Source organism: Bos mutus, chromosome 21 (assembly GCF_027580195.1).
Source record: "Bos mutus isolate GX-2022 chromosome 21, NWIPB_WYAK_1.1, whole genome shotgun sequence".
In the NCBI taxonomy this organism is placed as follows: domain Eukaryota; kingdom Metazoa; phylum Chordata; class Mammalia; order Artiodactyla; family Bovidae; genus Bos; species Bos mutus.
In genome coordinates, this window is record NC_091637.1 from 48,507,081 (window position 1) to 48,526,247 (window position 19,167).

Below are 19,167 nucleotides of genomic sequence, written 5' to 3' on the forward strand. Positions count from 1 at the left end.
AGAGACCCAGGTTTGATTCCTGGGTCAGGAAGATCCCCTGGAGAAAGAAATGGCAACTCACTCCAGTATTCTTGCCTGGAGAATCGCATGGACAGAGGAGCCTAGCAGGCTACAGTCCATGGGGTTGCAAGAATCGGACATGACTTAGAGATTAAACCACCACACTATCATAATTTTGTATTTGCCTTTGAACTTCCAAAATAACTAACCTTAACTCTTAAAGCATATATTATGTGGTCTTGTGAGTCCATCTAGTCTAGGTGTGGTCTCACAATAACCTAATTTACTGGACAGGGGTTATTGGTTTTAATACCAATATTTAAATTTATATGGATGTGGGTAATGATGAGAGAACCACTAATGACTTTATTTTGTTCTTTCTATTGGATATCTGTTTTTTGACTAGATATGAATACTTCAGAAATGTATTCAATGATCATAAAATTGGTTTGGTGAACACAGATTTAGGTATATGGGGATGATATGATCCTAAAGCATGTTTAGGCTAAACTGTTCAAATGGTCTGATTCATTCTTCTAATTTTGGGGACATGTTATTTTATTAAATATTATATTGACTTTATTTAGAGATGAGTAATATTTAAAGTTTTTAAATGACCATTTCTTTGCTGGAACTTGTCATTTCGAATTATGTTTCGGGAGCTGGGTCAGATCAATGGCAATGTTCTTAAATAGAGTCTGTGAACTTCTATGTTTGAGATATCCAGTTGCTCTTGCCCTTTCTGCGGTGTGTATATATGCTTGGGCTTCCCAAGAGGTGTAGTTGGTAAAGAATCTGCATGCCAATGCAGGAGATGCAGGAGATTCGGGTTTGATCCCTGGTTTGGGAAGATCCCCTAGAGTAGGAAATGCAACCCACTACAGTATTCTTGCCATATGTTTTCAAATTCTTGAATTCTGTGAGTTATCCTAGTATCCTATTAATAAGTTTATATTTTGTCATAGGCTAACCAGAATTGACTTCAGCATCTCCCAAAAGTAAACCAGAAGAAAAAGGGGCGAACATTGCATGAAGAAAGGATGTTTTAATATTACCAAAAATTGGAAAGTAAAAATATACTAATTAAAACAAGGTTGATAATAAAATTTTAGGTTGTTTAGACTTTAAGGAGTTCATTCTATATATATTGCCTTTAACAAACTCTTGTAAATAGTAAATGCTATTCTGCTTTGATTTAAACATTTCATTCCTGCAATGACAGCACATAATTAACCTAGAAAATGTCTTGTAAGCCAGTTCATGATTATTAGAACTGTTAAAAAACAGGGGAAACATTTTATTTGGCAAATATATTACAGATAAACAATTTTACATTCTCCCAATGAAGAGAGGAATAACTTTAGTAACTTTCTGTGTTTCACAATAAGATCAATCCAGATTTAGGGAAATTGCTTTTATTTATAATAAACAGTTTGCTATGTTTGACCCACATAACACCTAACTTTCCAAGTTATCAAACCTGAGCACTATTGCCTCAATTAGAGAATGTGGAAAAAAACTCGCATAGGTAAATTTTGGTTGTATATGTCACAAAGATAGTTCCTTACCTTTATTCATACATTCAGTTATTCTACAACAATCTAATGCATGCCTTTTATATATTAGGCTTTTACTAATGCCTAGGAATCACCAGTTAAGAAATGGACAGAGACCTAATATTCTTGAGATGCTTACCTTCTAGTTTTCAAATGGGTTTGCTTTTTGTATTTGTTAATTCAGGAATCTTTCTATTAGCTTCCTTTTTTGGCAATACAATATGTGCTTTTTTTTTTAATGTATTTTATTGGAATATAGTTGATTTACAGTGTTGATTTCTGATGTATAGCCAAGTGAGTCATATATATATATTATCTCCAAGTGATTCATTTACATATATATATATATATATTCTTTTTCATATTCTTTTCCATTATATTTTATCACAGGATATTGAATATAGTTCCCTGGGTTTTACAGTAGAACCATGTCCTTTATTCAGTCTACATGTAGTGGTTTGCATCTACTAATCCCCAAATCCAATCCATTTCTCCCCCAATCCCCTCCCCATTGGCAACTACAAGCCTATTCTTTATGTCTATGATTCTGCTTTATAGATAAGTTCATTTATGTCCTATTTTAGATTCCATAGACAAGTGCTATCATATTGCATTTGTCTTTCTCTTTCTCATTTGCTTCACTTAGTATGATAATCTCTAGGTCCATCCAAGTTGCTGAAAATGGCATTATTTCATTCTTTTTTATGGCCGAGTAGTATTCCATTGTATATATGTACCACATCTTTGTCCATTCATCTGTTGATGGACATTTAGGTTGTTTCCATGTATTGGCAAAGAGTCAGACAGGACTGAGGGACTAAGTGCATGTGTCTTGGCTATTGTGAATAGTGCTGCTATGAATATAGGGGTGCATATATCTTTTTGAATTATAGTTTTATCTAGATATATTCCCAGGAGTGGGACTGCTGGATCATATAGAAACTATTTTTAGTTTTTTGAGGAATTTCCATACCATTTTCCATAGTGATTGCTTCAGTTTACATTTCCACCAACAGTGTAGGAGGGTTCCCTTTTCTCTACACTCTCTCCAGCGTTTGTATATTTTCTAATGACGGCCGTTCTGACCAGTGTGAGGTGGTACCTCATTGTCACTGTGATTTACATTTCTCTAATAATTAGCAATGTTGAGCATCTTTTCATGTGCCTGTTGGCCATCTGTATGTTTTCTTGGGAGAAGTGTCTATGTAGTTCTTCTTGCCCAGTTTTTGATTGGGTTCTTTGTTTTTTTTGGGTGGAGTTGCATGAGCTGTTTGTGTATTTTGGAAATTAGGCCCTTGTTGGTTGCATCATTTGCAGATATTTTCTTCTAGTCCACAGGTTGCCTTTTCATTTTGTTTATGGTTTCCTTGGGTCACCTTTGCTGTAAAAAGCTTGTAAGTTTAATTAGGTCCCATGTGTTCATTTTTGCTTTTATTTCTATTGCCTTGGGACACTGACCTAAGAAAACTGGTACAATTTGTGTCAGAGAGTATTTTACCTACATTGTCTTCTAGGAGTTTTATAGAGTCCTGTTTTAATTTGTGTTTAAGCCATGTTAAGTTTATCTTTATATATGACGTGAGGGTGTGTTCTAACCTCATTGATTTATATGTGGCTGTGCAACCCTCCCACTTGCTGAAGAGATCTTTTTTTTTTTTTTCCATTGTGTATTCTGTTGGCTTTTAATCAATTTGAAGCCCACTCAGATTATAATAATTAGGATCATTTAGGGTACATTTAGTGTGTCGGGGGAGAGAATAATTGTGGACAAACAAAATATCTACTATATAGACACCTAAAAATTATTTTAAAATATTTGTAATTTTATCTTGAAATTCATTGAGTTGTAGAAAAATGTTCATATTTTGGTTTTGCTTTAAAAAGGAAATTAATGTGGTAAATTCCCTGATAGCTTAGTTGGTAAAGAATCCGCCTGCAATGCAGGAGGCCCCGGTTTGATTCCTGGGTCGGGAAGATCCCCTGGAGAAGGGCTAGGCTACCCACTCCAGTATTCTTGGACTTCCCTTGTGGCTCAGCTGGTAAAGAATCCGCCTGCAATGTGGGAGACCTGGGTTTGATCCCTGAGTTGGGAAGATCCCTTGGAGAAGGGAAAGGCTACCCTCTCCAGTATTCTGGCCTGGAGAATTCCATGGACTCTATAGTCCATGGGGTCGCAAAGAGTCGGACACGACTGAGCAACTTTCACTTCACTTTCACTTTTCACATGCATGTTTATGCATGCCAAATAAATATAAACATTTGCCACTCACACATGCACTGTATTACACAGATGTTCTTCATTAGTTCTTTTGTCAGCTCCAGCTCAAAGAATTATTTATCTATCCTTAGGAGCTTTAGCACACAGAAGATGTTTTAGACAACAGAAGAGAAACAGAAGCACAGTTTATCATTTTTATAAGTTAACTGCAGTATTGATATGTAATTAACTCTAATGAATTAAACAGTCATAAAGAAATCATTAAGTTAATTTTTAGACTTAGAGCATTGTCACAGTTAACTCACTGCTGATGGCTATGTGTATTTCAAAGCATTACTGCTGTCTATGCGTATATCTAGCCTCTGCTGTTATTGGCTAAGGCTGAGGACTTGAACTTTGTGTAAAGTTAGAAGTTAATGTTCTTATCTTAGTCACTGGACTTGGGCTGTTTCTTAAAACTCTAAGAACTGGCTTGGTTGCTATTAGTTCTCCCTTCTGAAAACAGCATTTTCATGTGACCTAGTAGACAAATTCAACTTTTCCTACTGATAAACTAAAGATTTAGAGCAGCAGTTCTCAAAGCAATTCTCTTCTTCAGGGAGTCTGCAAGGTTAAAACTGTTTCCTTAATGATAAATTTTTTATTTTATTTTTATTCTTTATTGAAAAACTCAGACTTTTCTTTCTTCCTTTCATGTCCAGAGGTTACAGAACAAGATAGCATAGTTGCTCTGATATTAACATGGGGTGTTTATTATGATTTTAAAAGATTTCCTAAATAAGTAAATACCTATTTAAATATTTTCTCTGTTTTAATTTCTTATAAGGTAATAAACCATTGATTGAACTCACATAAAAACTTTTTGGGGCTGTCTATAATCTTTAAAGGTAAAGGGATCCTGAGACCAAAAAGTTGAGTACTATTATTGGGTTAGCATAAAGTAAGCAGCTGTTTGAGGATATTAGTGTTCTTATTCTAAATGTTCTCCATGGGTATTTAGACATTATATTCTGGATTCTATATAGTTGCCAGAAGGCTCTACTGCATTAGCATGGTAATAAAATGCTGTTCAAGATTTCTTTCATTGTTTCTACTAAAACATGATCCTTGTGACACATATTTACAACTGACATAACTTGCCATTCATTATGGAATAATTGATTTGCCACCTTGAGGCTTTAGATAATTGTGGATTCTCCACTGCAGATTCCAATGCATCTTATAACAAATAACTATGGGTCATTATAGACAATTGATAAAAAATACCCTTTCAACTCTTAAAATTACTACAGATCTTTTCCGAAAACATTTATCTTGGCTTATTTGGATTATGATACTTTGTATCTATATATTATCTATCTTTTAAAGTTAATAGTTACATTTTCCTTACTTAGGGAATCTGCAACTAAGATTCTTCAAAACATGCTGGTGAAAGTAATTTTAGTTAGGTTTAGGTAACAAAAATAGCAACATATAAAACTTCTTTAATGTGTATAGCCTCAAGGTTTAAAAATTTTTTAAATGTCCAGTGTTTCCAATATTTACACCAATATGAAGTTTTTCAGTAATGCTATTGTTTATCTTAAAAAGCAATTTAGAATAATTGTATAAATGTGGAAATTCATGTATGAGTTTATTTGTATTATAAAATATTAACAACATATTAATAATATTTATTGAACTAGGTTGTATGCTTCAAGTATGCTTGAAGAAAAATATGAAGTATTATATGAATCCTCTTCTTATTTATTCATTTTTATTTATTTTTTATACTTTTTATTTATTTTTATTATGAATCCTTCTTTATTTGACTGCATCAGGATTTCTTTATTTCTTTATTAAGCTGCTGGTTACGGGATCTTCATTGCATCATGCTGGATCTTTTGCTGTGACACACGGATTCTCTAGTTGTGGCCCATGTGCTTAGTAGTTGCTGCACTTGTGCTCTCTAATTGTGGCGCACGGGCTCCAGAGAGTGTGGGTTCATGGACTTAATGTTCTATTACATGTGGGATCTTAGTTCCCTGATCAGGGATCAAACCCATGTCCCCTGCATTGCCAGGCAGATTCTTAATCACTGGACTACCATACCAGAGAAGTCCCATGAATCCTCTTTTGAGATAAGCAGTATAGATGAGAGAAAAGGGATACTTTCGGGAAGATTATTGCAAGTTTTCAAGAGTTCAATTATTCATTTGCATTATCATGGGAAAAAATATAGTGAAACTTATATTTAAGAATTACTTCCAAGTATAATACCATTTTGGTATGTTGGAAGATGTGGCAAAAGCCATTTAGTATTCTAAAAATTAATCTGATTATATGAAGTAAAACTTTAGTTAACTATCATGATAAGGTATTCTTTTGGCTTATAGATGATAGAAAATGATTGCCATTGAAAAGATAGTATTTTATAGTTTTCAGGAGGAAGTATGCCACGCCATGCAGGGCCAGATGGGGAAGCAGAGGGACGGTAGGTCAGGATGCAGGAGTGAGGGGAAAGCATGGACCAGAGCCTTTATTGTGGTTTTGGTGGGAAGGATTGAGAAAGGCAGAGTAAGTAGTAGAACAAGTTTAGGATTGGATAGTTTGAGTTACTTCTGCAGCCTCTAAAATATAAGGGTGGTTCCTAGTTGTCTGGTATCCTGCCCTGGTGTGATTTAGGCCCTGGGAGATAGTGTATCAGACTTCAGGAGACTCATAAAAGGAGATGTCAAAATATCATAAAATACACATAGTAAAAAACATGATTAATATACTGACATGCCCTGTGTTTATCTTTTTTTTTAATTTTATTTTATTTTTAAACTTTACAAAATTGTATTAGTTTTGCCAAATATCAAAATGAGTCTGCCACAGGTATACATGTGTTCCCCATCCTGAACCGTCCTCCCTCCCCATACCATCCCTCTGGGTCGACCCAGTGCACTAGCCCCAAGCATCCAGTATCGTGCATCGAACCTGGACTGGCAACTCGTTTCATGCATGATATTATACATGTTTCAATGCCCTTCTCCCAAATCTTCCCACCCTCTCCCCTCCAACAGAGTCCATAAGACTGTTCTATACATCAGTGTCTCTTTTGCTGTCTCGTACACAGGGTTATTGTTACCATCTTTCTGAATTCCATATATATGCGTTAGTATACTGTATCGGTGTTTTTCCTTCTGGCTTACTTCACTCTGTATAATAGGCTCCAGTTTCATCCACCTCATTAGAACTGATTCAAATGTATTCTTTTTAATGGCTGAGTAATCTCCATTGTGTATATGTACCACCGCTTTCTTATCCATTCATCTGCTGATGGACATCTAGGTTGCTTCCATGTCCTGGCTATTATAAACAGTGCTGTGATGAACATTGGGGTACACGTTTCTCTTTCCCTTCTGGTTTCCTCAGTGTGTATGTCCAGCAGTGGGATTGCTGGATCATAAGGCGGTTCTATTTCCAGTTTTTTAAGGAATCTCCACACTGTTCTCCATAGTGGCTGTACTAGTTTGCATTCCCACCAACAGTGTAAGAGGGTTCCCTTTTCTCCACACCCTCTCTAGCATTTATTGCTTGTAGACTTTTGGATCACAGCCATTCTGACTGGTGTGAAATGGTACCTCATAGCATTTCTCTGATAATGAGTGATGTTGAGCATCTTTTCATGTGTTTGTTAGCCATCTGTATGTCTTCTTTGGAGAAATGTCTATTTAGTTCTTTGGCCCATTTTTTGATTGGGTCATTTATCTTTCTGGAGTTGAGCTGTAGGAGTTGCTTGTATACTTTTGAGATTAGTTGTTTGTCAGTTGCTTCATTTGCTATTATTTTCTCCCATTCTGAAGGCTGTCTTTTCACCTTGCTAATAGTTTCCTTTGATGTGCAGCTTTTAAGTTTAATTAGGTCCCATTTGTTTATTTTTGCTTTTATTTCCAATATTCTGGGAGGTGGGTCATAGAAGATCCTGCTGTGATGTATGTCAGAGAGTGTTTTGCCTATGTTCTCCTCTAGGAGTTTTATAGTTTCTGGTCTTACATTTAGATCTTTAATCCATTTTGAGTTTATTTTTGTGTATGGTGTTAGAAAGTGTTCTAGTTTCATTCTTTCACAAGTGGTTGACCAGATTTCCCAGCACCACTTGTTAAAGAGATTGTCTTTAATCCATTGTATATTCTTGCCTCCTTTGTCAAAGATAAGGTGTCCATATGTGTGTGGATTTATCTCTGGGCTTTCTATTTTGTTCCATTTATCTGTATTTCTGTCTTTGTGCCAGTACCATACTGTCTTGATGACTGTGGCTTTGTTGTAGAGCCTGAAGTCAGGTAGGTTGATTCCTCTAGTTCCATTCTTCTTTCTCAAGATAGCTTTGGCTATTCGAGGTTTTTTGTATTTCCACACAAATTGTGAAATTATTTGTTGTAGCTCTGTGAAGAATACCGTTGGTAGCTTGATAGGGATTGCATTGAATCTATAAATTGCTTTGGGTAGTATACTCATTTTCACTATATTGATTCTTCCAATCCATGAACATGGTATATTTCTCCATCTATTAGTGTCCTCTTTGATTTCTTTCACCAGTGTTTTATAGTTTTCTATATATAGGTCTTTAGTTTCTTTAGGTAGATATATTCCTAAGTATTTTATTCTTCCCATTGCAATGGTGAATGGAATTGTTTCCTTAATTTCTGTTTCTGTTTTCTCATTATTAGTGTATAGGAATGCAAGGGATTTCTGTGTGTTGATTTTATATCCTGCAACTTTACTATAGTCATTGATTAGTTATAGTAATTTTCTGGTCGAGTCTTTAGGGTTTTATATGTAGAGGATCATGTCATCTGCAAATAGTGAGAGTTTTACTTCTTCTTTTCCAATTTGGATTCCTTTTATTTCTTTTTCTGCTCTGATTGCTGTGGCCAAAACTTCCAAAACTATGTTGAATAGTAATGGTGAAAGTGGGCACCCTTGTCTTGTTCCTGACTTTAGAGGAAATGCTTTCAATTTTTCACCATTGAGGATAATGTTTGCTGTGGGTTTGTCATATATAGCTTTTATTATGTTGAGGTATGTTCCTTCTATTCCTGCTTTCTGGAGAGTTTTTATCATAAATGGATGTTGAATTTTGTCAAAGGCTTTCTCTGCATCTATTGAGATAATCATATGGTTTTTGTTTTTCAATTTGTTAATGTGGTGTATTACATTGATTGATTTGCAGATATTGAAGAATCCTTGCATCCCTGGGAAAAAGCGCACTTGGTCATGGTGTATGATCTTTTTAATGTGTTGTTGGATTCTGATTGCTAGAATTTTGTTAAGGATTCTTGCATCTATGTTCATCAGTGATATTGGCCTGTAGTTTTTTTTTTTTGTGGGATCTTTGTCAGGTTTTGGTATTAGGGTGATGGTGGCCTCATAGAATGAGTTTGAAGTTTACCTTCCTCTGCAATTTTCTGGAAGAGTTTGAGCAGGATAGGTGTCAGCTCTTCTCTAAATTTTTGGTAGAATTCAGCTGTGAAGCCGTCTGGACCGGGGCTTTTGTTTGCTGGAAGATTTTTGATTACAGTTTCAATTTCCATGCTTGTGATGGGCCTGTTAAGATTTTCTATTTCTTCCTGGTCCAGTTTTGGAAAGTTGTACTTTTCTAAGAATTTGTCCATTTCTTCCACGTTGTCCATTTTATTGGCATATAATTGCTGATAGTAGTCTCTTATGATCCTTTGTATTTCTGTGTTGTCTGTTGTGATCTCTCCATTTTCATTTCTAATTTTATTGATTTGATTTTTCTGCCTTTGTTTCTTGATGAGTCTGGCTAATGGTTTGTCAATTTTATTTATCCTTTCAAAGAACGAGCTTTTCGCTTTGTTGATTTTTGCTATGGTCTCTTTTGTTTCTTTTGCATTTATTTCTGCTCTAATTTTTAAGATTTCTTTCCTTTTACTAACCCTGGGGTTCTTCATTTCTTCCTTTTCTAGTTGCTTTAGGTGTAGAGTTAGGTTATTTATTTGACTTTTTTCTTGTTTCTTGAGGTATGCCTGTATTGCTATGAACTTTCCTCTTAGGACTGCTTTTACAGTGTCCCACAGGTTTTGGGTTGTTGTGTTTTCATTTTCATTCATTTCTATGCAAATTTTGATTTCTTTTTTGATTTCTTCTGTGATTTGTTGGTTATTCAGCAGCGTGTTGTTCAGCCTCCATATGTTGGAATTTTTAATAGTTTTTCTCCTGTAATTGAGATCTAATCTTACTGCATTGTGGTCAGAAAAGATGCTTGGAATGATTTCTATTTTTTTTGAATTTACCAAGGCTAGATTTATGGCCCAGGATGTGATCTATCCTGGAGAAGGTTCCATGTGTGCTTGAGAAAAAGGTGAAATTCATTGTTTTGGGATGAAATGTCCTATAGATATCAATTAGGTCTAACTGGTCTATTGTATCATTTAAAGTTGTGTTTCCTTGTTAATTTTCTGTTTAGTTGATCTATCCATAGGTGTGAGTGGGGTATTAAAGTCTCCCACTATTATTGTGTTATTGTTAATTTCTCCTTTCATACTTATTAGCATTTGTCTTACATATTGCAGTGCTCCCGTGTTGGGTGCATATATATTTATAATTGTTATATCTTCTTCTTGGATTGATCCTTTGATCATTATGTAGTGACCTTCTTTGTCTCTTTTCACAGCCTTTGTTTTAAAGTCTATTTTATCTGATATGAGTATTGCTACTCCTGCTTTCTTTTGGTCCCTGTTTGCATGGAAAATCTTTTTCCAGCCCTTCACTTTCAGTCTGTATGTGTCCCCTGTTTTGAGGTGGGTCTCTTGTAGACAACATATGTAGGGGTCTTGTTTTTGTATCCATTCAGCCAGTCTTTGTCTTTTGGTTGGGGCATTCAACCCATTTACGTTTAAGGTAATTACTGATAAGTATGATCCCGTTGCCATTTACTTTATTGTTTGGGGTTCGAATTTATACACCATTTTTGTGTTTCCTGTCTAGAGAATATCCTTTAGTATTTGTTGGAGAGCTGGTTTGGTGGTGCTGAATTCTCTCAGCTTTTGCTTGTCTGAAAAGCTTTTGGTTTCTCCTTCATACTTGAATGAGATCCTTTCTGGGTACAATAATCTGGGCTGTAGATTATTTTCTTTCATCATTTTAAGTATGTCTTGCCATTCCCTCCTGCCTTGAAGAGTTTCTATTGAAAGATCAGCTGTTATCCTTATGGGAATTCCCTTGTGTGTTATTTGTTGTTTTTCCCTTGCTGCTTTTAATATTTGTTCTTTGTGTTTGATCTTTGTTAATTTGAGTAATATGTGTCTTGGGGTGTTTTGCCTTGGGTTTATCCTTGTTTGGGACTCTCTGGGTTTCTTGAACTTGGGTGATTATTTCCTTCCCCATTTTAGGGAAGTTTTCAAGTATTATCTCCTCAAGTATTTTCTCATGGTCTTTCTTTTTGTCTTCTTCTTCTGGGACCCCTATGATTCAAATGTTGTAGCGTTTAATATTGTCCTGGAGGTCTCTGAGATTGTCCTCATTTCTTTTAATTCGTTTTTCTTTTATCCTCTCTGATTCATTTATTTCTACCATTCTATCTTCTAATTCACTAATCCTATCTTCTGCCTCTGTTATTCTACTATTTGTTGCCTCCAAAGTGTTTTTAATTTCATTTATTGCATTATTCATTATATATTGACTCTTTTTTATTTCTTCTAGGTCCTTGTTAAACCTTTCTTGCATCTTCTCAATCCTTGTCTCCAGGCTATTTATCTGTGATTCCATTTTGATTTCAAGATTTTGGATCAATTTCACTATCATTATTCGGAATTCTTTATCAGGTAGATTCCCTATCTCTTCCTCTTTGGTTTGGTTTGGTGGGCATTTATCCTGTTCCTTTATCTGCTGGGTATTCCTCTGTCTCTTCATCTTGTTTAAATTGCTGCTTTTGGGGTGTCCTTTCTTATTCTGGCAGTTTGTGAAGTTCTCTTTATTGTGGCGTTTCCTCGCTGTGTGTGGGTTTGTACAGGTGGCTTGTCAAGGTTTCCTGGTTAGGGAAGCTTGTGTCGGTGTTCTGGTGGGTGGAGCTGTATTTTTTCTCTCTGGAGTGCAATGAAGTGTCCAGTAATGAGTTATGAGATGTCTATGGTTTTGGGTTGACTTTGGGCAGCCTGTATCTTGAAGCTCAGGGCTGTGTTCCTTTGTTGCTGGAGAATTTGCTTGGTATGTCTTGCCCTGGAACTTGTTGGCCCTTGTGTGGTGCTTGGTTTCAGTGTTGGTATGGAGGCATTTGATGAGCTCCTGTCAATTAACGTTCCTTGGAGTCAGGAGTTCCCTGGAGTCAGGGTTTGGACTTAAGCCTCCTGCTTCCAGTTATTGGTTTTATTTTTACAGTAGTTTCAAAACTTCTCCTTCTATACAGCACCATTGATAAAACATCTATGTTAAAGATGAAAAGTTTCTCTACCGTGAGGGTCACCCAGAGAGGTTCACAGCGTTACATGGAGAAGAGAAGAGGGAGGAGGGAGTTAGAGGTGACCCAAATGAGATGAGGTGGATCAATAGTGGAGAGGGTGGGCTAGCAAGTAATCACTTCCTTATGTGCACCCCACAACTGGACCGCTCAGAGATGTTCACGGAGTTATACAGAGAAGAGAAGAAGGAGGAAGGAGACAGAGGTGGCCAGGAGGATAAAAGGGGGGAATGAAAAGGAGGGAGACAGATCTAGCCAGTAATCAGTTCCCTAAGTGTTCTCCACCGTCTGGAACACACAGAAATTCACAGAGTTGGGTAAAGTAGAGAGGGGTTAGGGAGGAGACACAGGCGAGCTGGTAGAGAAAAAGGAGAGTCCAAAGGGAGAGAGAGCAGTCAAGGTAGTAATCTCGCTCCCTAGTGAAAAATGGGTCCTGAAGATTGGGTTCTTAAAGGTACAAAATTGGTAACAAATACATAAAAGCAAAAATTAAAAATCTAGAGTAGAGTTTGGAATTTCAAAAATACAATGTTAAAGAAAAGAAGAAGGAAAAGAAAGAGAGAAAAAATGAATAAACAAAAACAAACAAGGTCACAAAAATTATAAAGAAAATATAGGTACAAAATTGATAACTAATACCAAAAAGCAAAAGTTAAAAATCTAGAGTAGAGTTTGGAATTTCAAAAATACAATGTTAAAAAAAAAAGAAGAAGAAAAAGAGAAAAAACAAACAAACAAACAAAAACAAACAATGTCGCAAAAATTATAAAGAAGATACAGGTACAAAATTGATATCAAATACCAAAAAGCATAAATTAAAAATCTAGAGTAGAATTTGGAATTTCAGATATACAATGTTATATATAAAAGAAGAAGAAAAAAAAAAAAAAAGAAAGAGAAAAAAAGTCACAGAAATTATAAAAAAACTATAGGTACAAAATTGATAACAAATACCAAAAAGCTAAAATTAAAAATCTAGAGTAGAGTTTGGAATTTCAAAAATGCAATGTTAAAGAAAAAGAAAAAAAAAACAAGGTCAAAAAATTATAAAAATACATATATATGAAGTTTGCTGAAAAAAAAAAAATAGGGTCTTTTTTTTTTTTTTTTTGCAAAGTAATAGGTTATAAAAGTGAAAATTAAAGGAATAATAGAGGACTTAAATTTTTTTAAAAAATTAAAAAAAGAATGATCATAAAAATAGTAAAAATATATCTAGGACTTTCTCTAGTTTTGTTGTGAGTATTGTGGGTTCAGTTCATTTTTGGCTAGTTCCTTGGTCCGAATTATATTTCTCAAGATGTATAGGCCCCTTCCTATGTAGTCGGTAGTAATCACAGGGTTTTAATCTATTGCCTGTAGCTTCCAAGGCGGTTCCCTCTGTTATAGCTTCTTCTGTTTGCTGGTCTCTTCAGTGTCTGGTTTCCGCCCTGACACAGAGGGGATGGTGGTGGAGGACACTTTTTTTTTTTTTTTAGGCTCACTTGTTCAGTCACGCTGTGGGGAGGGAGGGAGGGATGCTGCAAACAAGTAACACTGGTGTGTGCTTGCAGTGCCTGAACCACACTGGGTCTGCCCCCACTCACGGCACGTGTAGCCTCCCTGCCCACACTGCTCAGGCTCTAGGTTGTTCCGCCGAGAACCATCCGTGGCCGGCCCTGGGCTGCCTGCACCTCCCAGGTCCAAGCTGCTCAGGTTCAGGCACTTGGGTAGTCCTCAGAGGTGCAGACTTGGTTGGGCCTGCATTTTGTGCCTTTCCCAGGTCTGAGCAGCTCAGGTGATGAGGTGTTTGGCAAGCGCGGTTGCTGCAACTTATTGCCTCCCCGCCGCTCGGTACAACCAGCGCACCTTCTCAGGCAGATGTTGACCGTCCAGACCCCCAAGAAGTTCTAGTTAGCAAAGAAGCCTGCTTACAGTTTTATAGATAATGTCTCTCTGGGGCTGTGATTGCCCCTTTCCAGCTCTGGCTGCCTGTCACCAGAGGAGGAAGGTCTGCAGCCAGCTATTTCTGTTCAGTCCTTTGTTCCATGCGCGGGCCTGGTGGTGTCTTAGGTTAGGGGTGGCTGTTCGTGTGGTAGATATCCCACAGTCTGGTTTGCTAGCCCAAATTATTTCGCTCAGATAGCGCTCAGGGTATTCAGGCCAGATTCTTACTCTCAGCGATGCAGCCCGCGCCGCGCCTCCCTGCCCAGCCCCCGCTTGCTAATGGCGTGTGCAGGCATCTGCGCTGCTTCTCCGCTGGGGGAGTTACCGTAGGGCTTGCAATCTGCAAGTTTTAGTTGTTTATTTTTTCTCCCTGTTATGTTGCCCTCTGTGCTTCCAAAGCTTGGCACAGATTCGGCAGTGAGAAGGTTTCCTGGTGTTTGGAAACTTCTCTCTTTTTAAGACTCCCTTCCCGGGACTGATCTCCGTCCCTCCCTCTTTTGTCTCTTTTTTTGTCTTTTATATTTTTTCCTACCTCCTTTCGAAGACTTGGGTTGCTTTTCTGGGTGCCTGATGTCCTCTGCCGGCATTCAGAAGTTGTTTTGTGGAATTTACTCAGCTTTTAAATGCTCTTTTGATGAATTTGTGGGGGAGAAAGTGTTCTCCCCGTCCTAGTCCTCCGCCATCTTGGCTCCTCCCCCCTTTGTGTTTATCTTTAAATGCCTGTGTCCCTTCACAGAATACAAGTTCCATGAGGCAGCTCTTTGTCTACTTTATTCTCTGTAGCAGTCCCAGCACTTAAAATGTTGTCTGCAAATGACAATTATTTGTTGAGTGAAGGAGAAGTCCAGTGAACCATAAGCCTACTTTTCTTTTTATGCCTCCATTCTTTTTGTCATCTAAGGTTAAGGTCTCTCAGTCCTTGTTCCCTGCAGCTCCGTCCGCACTATATCAGTTGCTGAGTCTGTTAGGTCTACTGCTGTAATATCTCTGGTATCTCTTCTTTGATTCAGATTACCAATGCATACTTCAGGCCCTCATTAACTCTTGCCTGGATTATGAATGCAAGTGCGTGCTCTGTATTTTATACCTTTTACTTACCTTGTTTTAAAGTTTATACAATATTGTTAAATTCCATATTTATTTTTGACCCTCACAGCAATCTTATGAGGTCATTTCAGTTAATTCCATTTATAGAAATAAAGTCTGAGATCCAGGAAAACAAGTAATTTCCTTGAGATTAGCATAGGTGGCTGAGCCAGAACCTGATTCACTTTCACTAGTCTTCTTTCCCTAGCCCCTTTTCCTATTATACCTTGCTCAATTGATTTCTCAGTCTTATCACTCCTTTGCTTTACACTTCTTGTGGGTTTTCATGGCCTATAGACAAGTCCAACCTTCTTAGCCTGACTTTTACTATTTTGTTTCCAATCGATTACAAACCCCAGCCAAAGTCATCTTTGTACAATAAATTGGACACATGATACTTTATCAATTGAAATGTTCATCTTGGCACATTAGATCATTCAAGGCCAGTTTTCTCCATGAGCTATTTTCATCACTTTCACCCTCTTCCCACCCTAGCTATATGGAAATTTCTCCTTTTTCTGAACTCTAACCTTTTACCTATAACTCTCTTGTTATATATATAACTTAGAGAGGCAGTCTTATAGCTATTTATGTTCATTTTATCTTTCTGTAGGTCTGTACCTTATTGCTTGTAGGTCCTGTACAGCAGAAGTCAGCACTGAAAAGATTTTGTTTTCTATGGCTTACTCCTCCACCTTCCAACATCAGCAACTAGCACATTGCTTTGTATATTTGTACCTGACAAGTATGCACTGAAGAAACTATTAATCTTTTGGGTGAATTGGGACATATTCACTGAGAATACAATATGCTAAAATTAGCTCAAGCATTCACTGAGGATAAGTGGATTAATGAATTACCATAAAGCACTTAGGTTTTATTTGAGAACCGTCTGAGATCTCAATATATCCCTATATATTTGCATTTTAAACAATCCTTAATGAATTAAATTCTTTTTATACTCTCATTTGAGTTTTTGAGTTAGTAGGCTTACATTCTATGTTTAACACCACTTGAAGTGGTGAATAACTAGTGAATATTAAAGCCCAGCCCTTAGTAGACAAAAGATAACTTGAGAGTAAAAAAATCACAACAGACTTGTATGTTTTAAGGTCTCCATGATGAACCACATAAATTATGTTCTAATATTTGTTTTATCTTTTCACTTTCTGTGAATATTTCTGTGTCCTATAAAATGCCACTGCTGCTGTGAAGTTGCTTCAGTCATGTCCGACTCTGTGTGACCCCAGAGACGACAGCCCACCAGGCTCCCCCATCCCTGGGATTCTCCAGGCAAGAACACTGGAGTGGGTTGCCATTTCCTTCTCCAATGCATGAAAGTGAAAAGTGAAAGTGAAGTTGCTCAGTCATGTCCGACTCTTAGCGACCCCATGGACTGCAGCCTACCAGGCTCCTCCGTCCATGGGATTTTCCAGGTAAGAGTACTGGAGTGGGGTGCCATTGCCTTCTCCAATAAAATGCCACTGCTGCTGCTGCTGCTGCTAAGTCGCTTCAGTCGTGTCCGACTCTGTGCGACCGCATAGACAGCAGCCCACCAGGCTCCCCCATCCCTGGGATTCTCCAGGCAAGAACACTGGAGTGAGTTGCCATTTCCTTCTCCAATGCATGAAAGTGAAAAGTGAAAGTGAAGTTGCTCAGTCATGTCCGACTCTTAGCCACCCCATGGACTGCAGCCTACCAGGCTCCTCCATCCATGGGATTTTCCAGGCAAGAGTACTGGAGTGGGGTACCATCGCCTTCTCCAATAAAATGCCACAATCCATATCAATTTGGAAAATAACTTACTATACAAGTTTAAAAAGGGGTATTATTTTGAGAGATATTAAACAATTTTCAGTATTAGACAAGTTCTGTAATGTAGACAAGGTTGACATTTATTACCTGTCTCCTGTCAGTTCAGTTCAGTTGCTCAGTTGTGTCCCACTCTTTGCAACCCCATGGACTGCAGCACACCAGACTTCCCTGTCCATCACCAACTCCTAGAGTTTACTCAAACTCATGTCCATCGAGTTGGTGATGCCCTCCAACTATCTCATCCTCTGTCATCCCCTTCTCCTCCCACCTTCAGTCTTTCCCAGCATTAGGGTCTTTTCCAGTGAGTCACTTCTTCACATCAGGTGGCCAAAGTATTGGAGTTTAAGCTTCAGCATCAGTCCATCCAATGATTATTCAGGACTGATTTCCTTAGGTCTTTTCCAATATCACAGTTCAAAAGCATCAATTCTTTGGCACTCAGCTTTCTTTATAGTCCAACTCTCACATCCATACATGACTACTAGAAAAACCATAGCCTTGACTAGACAGACCTTTATTGGCAAGTAATGTCTCCTGTAGCTGCTGTAACAAATAATGACAAACTTTGTGGCTTAACACATCAGAAATGTTATTCTCTTACAGTTCTGGAGGCTGGAAGTACAGGCTGTTTGTCACCGTACTGAAATCAACATGTTGGCAGGGTGACATGCCCTTTGGACACTTTAGGGGAAAATGCATTTCTTGTCTCTCTAGCTTCAGGTGGTTATCAACATTCCTTGGCGTCTGGCCACTTCATTCCATTCTTTAAGGTCAGCATCTTTATATCTCTGCTCTGTCTTTATATTGCTTTTTCTTCTGTGTGTCGTTAAGTCTTTTTATAAGGATACATATAATTACATTTAAAGCCCACCTAGATAATCGATGATCTTTCCATCTCAAGGTCCTTAACTTTATCACATCTGTGAAGACCTTTTTTTCTTGTAAGGTAACATTTACAAGTTCCTGGGATTACAACCTGATATATTTGGGGGACCATTATCAGCCAATCATAGTAACTGAACACAACTTTCTAAAGGAAAATACAGAGAAGACTGATTTTTTTTGACAATGACAATCAGCACTTTCATTTGGAAACTTCCTAGTGAAGCTCAAATTTTGTCCTTTGAAAAATTAACAAGTTAAGGGGATATTCAAGTGTAATAGGCTTCTATAATGCTTTCAAATCATTTAACATGCTGGGATAATGATCTCAGTTCAGAAACTGGTTCTAGGAAATAGTAACATGGTAACATGCTATTCCCTTTCTTATTGGTTGTAGAAATTACAGTCCAACCAGCAGATCATCAATACTGCAGAACATAAGAGCAGTGCAAATTAATTTTTAAGTAAACTTTTATTGAAGTATAACATACATAGAGAAAACTGAAAATCATAAATGTGCATACAACTCGATGAATTTTCACAAAATGAGCAAGCCCATGTCAACAGCACCCAGATAGGGATACAGTATTACCAGCACCCCAAGAGGAGTGCCTTGTGCTCCGTCCTGGCCATTACACCCAGCTCTGACTTCTATTGCTATAGAGAAGTTTCACCTGTTTCTTGAAGCTTATGTAAGTAGAATCCATGTAGTATGTACTCTTTTGTGTCCAGCTTCTTTTGTTCATCATTTTGTGAATTTACCAATGTTTTTGCATGTAGCAGTAGTTCTTTCATTTTTGTTAGTGTGTAATTTATATTTTATAAATAGACCACAATTTACCTATTTAATAGTAGGTGACATTTGTGTTGTTTCCATTTGGGGGCTATTACAAATAGTGCTTTTGTGAACATTCTTGTTAATTTTGTTTTATAAAACATTTATTGAACATATAGTTTGTGCTAGGAATTGTGTTTGGTACTAATAATATAGATACAAATAATAGAGATTCTCTCCTGAAAATGTCCTTGAGTGGGGAAAATAATAAGTGAGATGAAAATGAAAAATGCAGTTATCATGTTGTAAGGTAAAGAAATGAACTCTTTGTGAGGGGGATGAGGAAGTCTCTGCTAAAGGAGGCAACATTTGAACTGGATCTTCAAAAATAAGTAGGAATTTGATGAATGTATTCTATATATAGAGAAAAAAAATGTGTGAATAGACAGAGTGTTGAAGAGCAGAT

The 19,167-nt window shown here is 37.2% G+C and overlaps 1 long non-coding RNA gene across 2 annotated transcripts in view; it reads left to right on the top strand.

Moving 5' to 3' along the window:
* The window catches only part of LOC138984438 (uncharacterized), a 70,884-nt gene extending 54,236 nt beyond the window's left edge, over positions 1-16,648 (top strand). The window contains exon 8 of one of the 2 annotated variants that reach the window (XR_011461729.1): positions 16,445-16,648. This is a non-coding gene — a long non-coding RNA (uncharacterized lncRNA). The remainder of the gene's footprint in view (positions 1-16,444) is intronic. The other variant, XR_011461731.1, reaches the window with a different exon arrangement.
* The last annotated feature ends 2,519 nt before the right edge of the window (positions 16,649-19,167 follow it).